This window comes from Otolemur garnettii, unplaced genomic scaffold (genome assembly GCF_000181295.1).
Source record: "Otolemur garnettii isolate 467f Iridium unplaced genomic scaffold, OtoGar3 scaffold00012, whole genome shotgun sequence".
Lineage (NCBI taxonomy): Eukaryota > Metazoa > Chordata > Mammalia > Primates > Galagidae > Otolemur > Otolemur garnettii.
This window is the reverse complement of record NW_003852407.1, coordinates 20,404,830-20,413,930: the sequence shown is the minus strand read 5'-3', so window position 1 is coordinate 20,413,930 and position 9,101 is coordinate 20,404,830.

Sequence of the window (9,101 nt, the reverse complement as noted above, 5' to 3'; positions counted from 1 at the left end):
AAGTTTTAAAATTGCAGTCTTTTCAAAAATTACTTTGGATTTTAGAACACCCATGTTCTATAATTTGCATGTTCACACATGCTACAATTACTTCAATTGCCATTATTTGTCATGCATAGAGTCCTCTCTGAGAACATCATTTTATCTAAGGAATGTTCCCTAGGGAGATGTTCTATTAAAAGGGTTCCATTTAGGAAGTCCTACAGACTCTGCCCTTTAAAGAGTGCATATACATCAACACATTAAATCTCTGACAGGTCCTCCAAAAAAAAATCTCTTTTATCATTTATGAATCCAGCCTTTTAAACCTTACTATTAACAAGTACAAAGAAATGCTGATTTAGAACATATAAGCAAAACACTAATATCATTTTCCAAGAGTCATAATATTTCTCCCATGCAACAATGGCATTTTAAAACCATGAATACCGTATCCAATCTAAATTGTCAACCCAGAGCATTTGTTAACGGTAAAAACTCCATCAACTTTCAAAATTTCTGAAAGAACTATTTTAATCTTAGTTTTGAGGTCTCTTGTGTTTCTGAACTGATATAAATCATTGAGTTTATCTAATTTGTGTGTGAAAATTGTGCACCGCATTAACTGTAACTTGGACCTAAAAGTGGAAACTATTGAATTTATCAACATATATTGCCATCTAGTGGCCACTTCTTAAATTCCAGTCTGGACTCTCAAAATGGAATGGACTTTTCGCTTCAAAAGGGCCAGGTTGGATTGATTACTTTGAGAAAGAATTCTTGAGTAAATCATCACTGAACTCATATTTACTTACTATTAACTCATATTAACTTATTATTAATCCAGATGAATTTATTATAATTCCATTCTGATAACATTTTTATTTGTGACATGCATTTTCCTCAGGAAATCTTCCATTTGTTTTCACTTCATTTATCCATTTTTTCTGAATTTACTCAGTGTATGTAAGTACAAATAATAGTTAACTACTGCTGTCCGAGAAGAGTGAATGTTAGACTGTTTTTGACATATATACGCCTGCCTATTTCTACCTGGCTGTTTATATGCAATTTAAGTTATAAATTTTCCAATCATATCAAGTTAGGGACAGTCATACTGCTTTTTAGAAGAAATAATAGTTATAATATCAGTTAATTGCAACTAACTAAAATTAACCTTGTGATCAGTTCCCTAAGTGATAGACAGTTCCTACTTTAAGCCCTAAACATAGATATTGTTTCACTGATTTAAGAAATACTTTAAAATATCTATTTAGTGATTTTTCATATGCCAGTAAGTAGAAATAAATGATAAACAAGATACATCTAACCTCTGCTCCATGGGGCATCTATGGGAGAAAACAAATGTTAAACAAATAATCATACACAAAAAGTACTTCATTTGATTTTAGCCTAAGAATCAGTTCTACCTATTCAAGAACCACCACCCTTGAATATCGTGGGAAGAATGCAATTCTGTATGTCTAACCATTTATACACCAGGGACTGTTTCTCAAACTATCCCCCTGGTCACTACATATAATCCCCCCACCAACACCACTCAGTGTGATGTGGCTGTCTCCACAAAGGGCTCAGTGAATGTGGGCAGGCCTGCTTTTCCTTGCTGGATTACTTCTTTGTGTCTCAGAATTCCAAAACAAAAGACTATAAGGGCATATAAGACAGTTTTAAATGTTTGGAGAATAAATAAAAAGAAACACAACTGAACGGAGAAAATTATACATTAACCATGAACATTACCATGGTAAAACAAAAAGAGAAAAAAGTGTCAAAAGTAGCCCCTTCTTAATGCATCCAAATTCCTAGCACTGCCTCCTTGTCTTTGGAACCATGTTCCTTTCAAAAAACTGACCTTCAAGCCTTTCCGCAGCTGTCAAGACTGTCCACCTGGGAAGCATTAAGAGATGTTTCATTATTCCTGGTTATTCATCCAGCTGGTAATTATTGAACCAAACAAGAGCATGTATACAGACACATTAATTCCCAGGGGCAGTGCAGCTTAAATTTACAATTTAAAAAAAAAAACCACCTTCCTAAAATACCCCTTTCAGTCACCCACAGTGATGGTAGCAGTTTATGTGTCCTGGAAAATAGTTGCTGTTTCCTTTTGCTCCTTTTCCTTTTTATAAGCCTATGTTCTAGGCTTCCTGTTGTGTATGAAACAAACAACAAATTAAGATACATTATAGAACCATACTCTCTTACAACTATCTCTCAGCTACATAGCAAACATTTTGTAACTGAAGTTATTGACAGCTCTTCCCTTTGAATGCCAGGCCAAGTTTATGACCAAGGCATTCTTTGATTATTCAGGTAAAAGAGGGTAGAAATCTTTTATTCGTCTACCCATTCTTCAAACTGAGCAAACCGTGCTTGGTAGCAATGGTGATGGTGGTGGTGTTGCAGGGAATGGGGTGAAATCGCTGTGATTACACCAGTTGGTGTAATAAGTACTTACAAGGAACTCTAATCCAGTGGTAAAATTTTGGAACATCATAACATTTAAGATGATTCTTCAATAATTAATGGAAATGAGCTCAAATAAAGAAGCTAATAAAGAGAATGGGAAGAATTCTAAGCAGAAGAAATCCTATGCAAAGATCTCAGTGCAGCAAGGAGCCTGACCTGGTGAGGATGAGTTAGTAGTAAATGAGTATCATGTTGCCTTAGCCATTGACTATGACTATTTCAACTCACTTGGGGATATGTATTTCTGCCAGTGAATCGTGGTAATAATGTTGCATCTCACCGGGTTAGTGGAATTCAGGCTTGTTTATACTCAAGGGGTATTTATTTTCCCTTTTTCCCAGACTGAGTATACTAAACTACCCAAAAGTATAAGTTAGAGTCTGTTCCCAGACACAAAGCCACTTTATCAGGCATCCAGGAATCCATCTCCTTGGAGACTCAGGTGTTGGGGCCATTACAGAGCAGAAATCAAAAGACAGCCAGACTGTGCTCATGTCTTAAGATACCATTGATCCCATTCTCTGGTTGGGCTGAAGTGCAGGTTCTCTTGTGGCAGGCAGTGTAATGTTCCTCCTTACATGGGAACTGGAGGGTTGACAGTTTAGAACTCTGGATATAATTGTGTGACCTCCCCAATAACACCACATAGAGCTAGCTCCTGAGAGTCTCCCCCATAAATATCAAAGGCCTGAGATCAGCTCTTGAGTCTGACAGTGCGGCCTCTGACAATGATGCTGGGCTACTGTGGATGCTTGTGTCCCATCCTGGAGTTACTCTCTCTGCAAAGACTGGCTAGACTTCTTCTTTCAATGAAGCCAGAGATGGAGGGAACAGGGAGGAAGTGTAAGAGCGAAAGTCAGAGAGAGGGAGAGATAGATGGAGAGAGGAAAAAAATGTAGAATGTTGATAGCCTCTCACTTAGAAGTGCAAAAAGCAACCAGGGAAATATAAGCACAAATTATAAGTGAAAGAGAGGAAAAGTTAGATACTTCGTAAAATGGTGAAAGAAAATTACGCTAACGTGCCCACTGACTGGAGTTTGGGATGGTTAGCCTCACAGAGCGGTGGAATGCGGAAATGAGAGAGCAAAGGAGTAAGAAAGAGACAGAGAGAGAACTGTCATTTCTCAAGGTGAATATTCTTAATCAATCCCTACCCTAACCAACAGAGCTTCAAATCTTCAAATGCTTACCTAAAATGACAAAGGGTCTCCATCTTGTTTCCAGTATTTTTAATTTTTGGAATTTTATACTAAGTTGTTCGGAAACTATCAGATTCCCTGCTGCTTGCAGGATAACAAAAAAGCTTTTTCAGTAAACAAACTACAACCTTGGTACAACTAACTAAAACTATGTAAAAAGAACCTGTGGCTAGAAACTATCTCAAAACTTAATGGCTTAAAAGGGTTCATCTTCATTATTTCACCCAGATCAGCCCATTTCAGGATCTGCTCTCAAGCACACACGGGTATGGGCAGGAAGCAGTTCTTCATAGACTGTTGAGAGGGGGACCCTCAGCTCCTTTCCGACCTCAAATCCCTGCTGTGTAGATATCCCCAACTACTGGGGAAGCAATAGTCAGCAAAAATCACGGACGTTACGGTGTTTTGTAAACAAATTATCAAAGTGTATCTCATGAGCTTTGCCACACTCTATTGGTTAAAATAAAGTCCTTATGTTGAGCCCATATTCAATGGGAGATTTTGTGAGTGTGAATATTAGGATTTTGAAATCATGGGGCACCATTTTGGAGGTCTTCCTACCACAAAGGGGGTGAGGTTTCCTGATAAGATTCATCCTAAAGACCCGATTTAACGACTTACCAGACACATACACACACCAGACAAGCTTGGAATCCGCCAATCTAACAAGAATGACACACTGACCATTATCTTTGCAATCTGAGAAATTGTCTCAATCCAAAACTATGGTGGGGAAGTGGCTCGGTGTTGGCTGATACTGTCTCATGTCAGCCAGGCGTCCTCGTGATGTCCACCAGCATGCACATTCCAGCGATCTCTCAGTGCCACAAAAATTTTAGCCAATGTTTAACTTCACCAATATTTAACTGCACTGATAGGAGCGTTAATAATGGTGGGTAATTGGACTCACCCATGAACAGGAGACAGTTTGTGTTCAATGAGAACAAAATGCACTTCAGCTCATTTTAGCAAAAAATATTCCCTGAGAGTATTAAATGTTCACAGACTGGTTGAGAGATGCTGGAGGAAACACACACTGAGTTAAGTATGTAGGCAGGAACAGGAACACAAAGCCACATGGCAGGATCAGCTCCACGGAGCTGCTTCCACAGTGACTGGCCCCAGGGGTAAACCATCACTGCCACATCCTGGGAATTACCTCCACCAGGGCAAAACCACCATCTAGAAGCATCGATTATCAGAAAACCATTGCAGGAAAGTAAGGCACTCCCAAAATAATTATTTTCAGAAGAAAAGCACAGGAGAGGCAGAAGTCAGGCAACTGCCTCATTTCCACCTTCTAGCAACTTCCAAAAGCACTTATGTGTGGGACCTAAATTGTGGCTCAAAAACCCTAAATGCAAGTAAGGCTGAGAAATGTACCTTTTACCTTTCTGGCTTATAAACTGTAAGAAGCTCCACCAGAAGGAAGAGGGAATGGATGTTTTCAGTGCTTCTGGATCAGTCTGAGTGCATTTTTCAGACCTTTGAGTTTTACCCAAGGAACTTTGGCAACACCAGATGAAGAACTGGGAAGCCACATGTCCCTTCACCATTATTGTACCAGCTTGTGACCTCCTTTTCCTGGTTGCATGCCAAGAGAAGATGCTGGATCATCAATATCTGTACAGCAAATCATAAGAAAGAGGGTTATGAAATGGGATACCCCACAAATCGAGTTCCATCTCCGCTTAAAGTACACACATTCCCTCTGTAATAAGATGTCTTTAGATGAAGAGCTTTTAAAAGGATCACAATTAGTTTAAGCTACAGGTGGTTTCAATTGCTACTATTGCTTTCAGCAAACTTACCAGAGGGAAAGAAAACCTATATGACCTGAAGAAGAAGTAAATTCATCAAATATAAAGGATCTTGTCCTTTTGCAGCTGAGACATAAATTGAAGAAGTGTTCACAATCCATCAGTGTCACAAAATAGGATGCAACCTCGCTCTGATCTGTTGCCTAGATTCACTTCAGTTTCCTCTTCTTATTCAGCAGTGAATACGGTCTGGCCACTGACTTCCAGATTTGCCTCCATACTTTGACTTGCTCACATCCACACCTGTTCTCCTCACCTGGTTCACCGGGGTTCTGCAAGCTGCCAGTTCAAGTGCACAACCACATCAGCAGGTGAGCACAACTCCAATCGTTTCAAGTTGTCCAGGTGACTCATCCTGTTTTTAAATTATAGTATTCACCTCTCCTTTTCCCATTTTTGTGTCTTTTTGCCTCTCTTGATGAAAATTTCTTTCCTACGGTGTCAAAGCCTGCTTGTCTCCAGTAGATTCTACTATGATATAAAATAATCTGAACCCGCAGCTAGAATTCGGGTAACTTGAGAGCTTCAAGAGCTCTAGTTCTTCTTTATTTTTTCCAAACTTTATTGTAGAGAATATTCTTTCTAGGTAATAATTTTTGCTATTTTTTTTTCCATTTTCACTTGTACTAGCTTATTTAATAAATTTTTGACTCTGTTTTTGGATCCCAGAATGATTTTTCAGAGTCTTTGTCTACCAATTCTCTTGCCTTCAGCCTGTGGTTTTCTTCTGAAGATCTTGACCACATCCTCAAATGTTGCCTTTTATCACCTTGTATATATATTTCTTTTTCCAAAATCCATTAGTCCTTTGATCTCAAACACTCCACTTAATACCAAGCATCAGAAAACTATCTAAGTCGGACTAAGATTTACTACTTCTCAGCACAGACATTCCTTCCCTCCTCATTATTCCCACCCAGAGATTATAAATCCACATCTTCCTGAAAAAGGAAACTCCCACATTATGAAAAGAATCTTACAAAATCTACAATTATTTATGTTTTCAAAACATTTTCACCGGCACTGTCTCTAATGGAAACAAATCATGTTTAAATTTGCAATCGATTTTGGGAGAAAATATTTAACATACGGAAATATCATTGAAACATCAAGGTTTTGGGGGCTTTTTTTCTCCCAGCTTAAACATCTGTCTAAAAATTAAATAGACAACAAGTAAGAACGAAAATAAACTAAACGACTAAGTAGATGCCAGTGTTCAAATAAGCTTTTGCGTATTAAAATCAGCTCATCCGTGACACATTTTTAAAATTGACTGAGATAATACGCAGGGTATAAAGTTCACGTACAATTGCACACAGACTTTATGGTTAACCTGTATTTTTTTTTAACACTACCATTGTTTTCATACACTAAGAACAGATAATTTCTAAAATCTTTTATTGAAAACATTTAGAATTTTGGTATGATGTGTACATAAAAGGTGAGCTTTTGCTCTTGCCACTCAGATTTTTATGTTGGTACACAGAGCCAACATATGGTAGCTTAATAGGTACACATCTAGGCACTGTACCCTTAGCTCAGTGTTAGGGTGCTGGCCACATACGCCCAGGCTGGGGGATTCAAACTCAGCCCAGGCCTGCCAAACAACAATGACAACTACAACAAAAAAAATAGCTGGGTGTTGTGGCAGGCAGATAGTTGGGTGGCTGGGACAAGAAAATCACTTAAACCCAGGAGTTTGAGGTTGCTGTGAGCTGTGATGCCACAGCACTCTACAGAAGGCAACATAGTGAGACTGTCTCAAAAAAAAAAAAAAGTATGTGCACGTCTATATAAATCCATAATGGTTTCTTCTCAAACTAATTTCATCACAACATAGGACAGGACCAGTTAAAACAAATTCACCAGTTGCGATCAAATAAGGAATGAAACTTCATCATATGTCCCCAAAACCTTGAAAAGTAACAAACATCAAAAGTAAAGGAGGGAAAAATTCATGGTTTTCTATGTAGCATAGCCTCTGAACTCTATCACATCACAAAAAGAGAGTACTGAGAAAAGAATACAAGTTATTTTTTAAATCTGGAGTAGTCCTACTAATAGTCTTCAATTCTGAGATATGCTGACAGATGCTTTGTGGAAAATTACAAAAAAAAAAAAAACCCACTGAGAATAGAAAATAACCGGGAGCAGAAGTTCTCAAGACTCAACTTGAGACCTCAGCTTCCATGGGAAAATCACACTCAGCCTTTCATCTTTCGGGGTACTCGGCTGAGTGGAGGATGAAACTTTGTTACCCTAGAACAGAAAAAGATTCCTGACTGGGGTAGTTCAGATTGGTAGGAACTTGGGAATGATATGCATTTTGTATTTTTCTATCAATGTTTGTATTTTTGAATAATAAACATTTATCATTTTTATTATAATAATACCTATTTCTTAAAATAACCAAAATGAGATAATTGAAGATATTTCCAAAACCTATCCATAGGAAACAGGAAGATTTATCACATTAAAAAGATACTGACTCATGTGGACATTGAGATTCTGGCACATTCTTAGGCAATCAACACCAAGGAGCAGCTTGTCTCCCTGTAATGTTTACCCTTGTGTCATTATTACAATAATCCTTTAAAAGTTCTTGGTTGACATTCTATCAAAATGACCCCTTTATTCTCAAAGGTCTTATTTGGACAAATTTTTATCCACGAAGCACTTCTTAGTTAATTGAAAAGGTAATTGGAAGCAAAAAACAACTTTAAAGGCTACTGGAGAGGATATTCTATAATTACAATATTAATTGGGTTGATTAAATCAACATGATTGTGAAAATTACCTTCACAAATGCAGTTCCAATGCCCTTGTACATTTTCTTTAAAAATAAAAATGCAAGACGTCTCTAAAAATATAAAAAAGATTTTGAATATAAAGGCAATGTGACTTAAGTGTTTTAAATTGTATTTTTAAAAGTAGCAACAATACATATGTCTTTTGTAAAATTGAATACAAATAATTTTATGACTCAAAAGAAATGTAAGTGATAGTTGAACCACATATTAAAGCATTTGTATAAAGCTATTTACCAACCCTACAGAGAAATCAACATAGCATCATAAGATGTTTTACATAAATATTACCCCAATCATAAAACATTTTATAAGTAATTTCTACAGGTGAATGCTACCATTTAGCTTCAGTTATTAGGATTTAATATCTTGCTTATGACTCAATAGAGAATAAAGCTACACTATTGGGCATTAAACAATGCATTGTTTGATTTTTTTTTTTTATTCCCAACATCTTTTCACATAAAACACCAGAAGATGGGTGGAAACATAAAAAATAAAATAAAACTATTTGAACAGTTAGGAACTCTGTAGGTTGAATAGAGTATGAATAGAATAGCACACAAGGAAGTTCACAACTCTCTTTCCCCCATAGAAACAACCAGAAAATATCTAAACCAATTTTGCAGGAGCTCAGAAAGCAAAGGTTTGTAGCAATCAAGCAAACCCCAACCAAGAACAAAACATCTCCAAAATGGGAAGGGAGTCTATGGTGTTTTAACTTTCCTTGCCCCTCCCTGGCTCACAGGCAATCTTAGTCTTTAGTAGTGGCCCAGTTCCCAGTTTCCCCTCATTCTAGAGCCA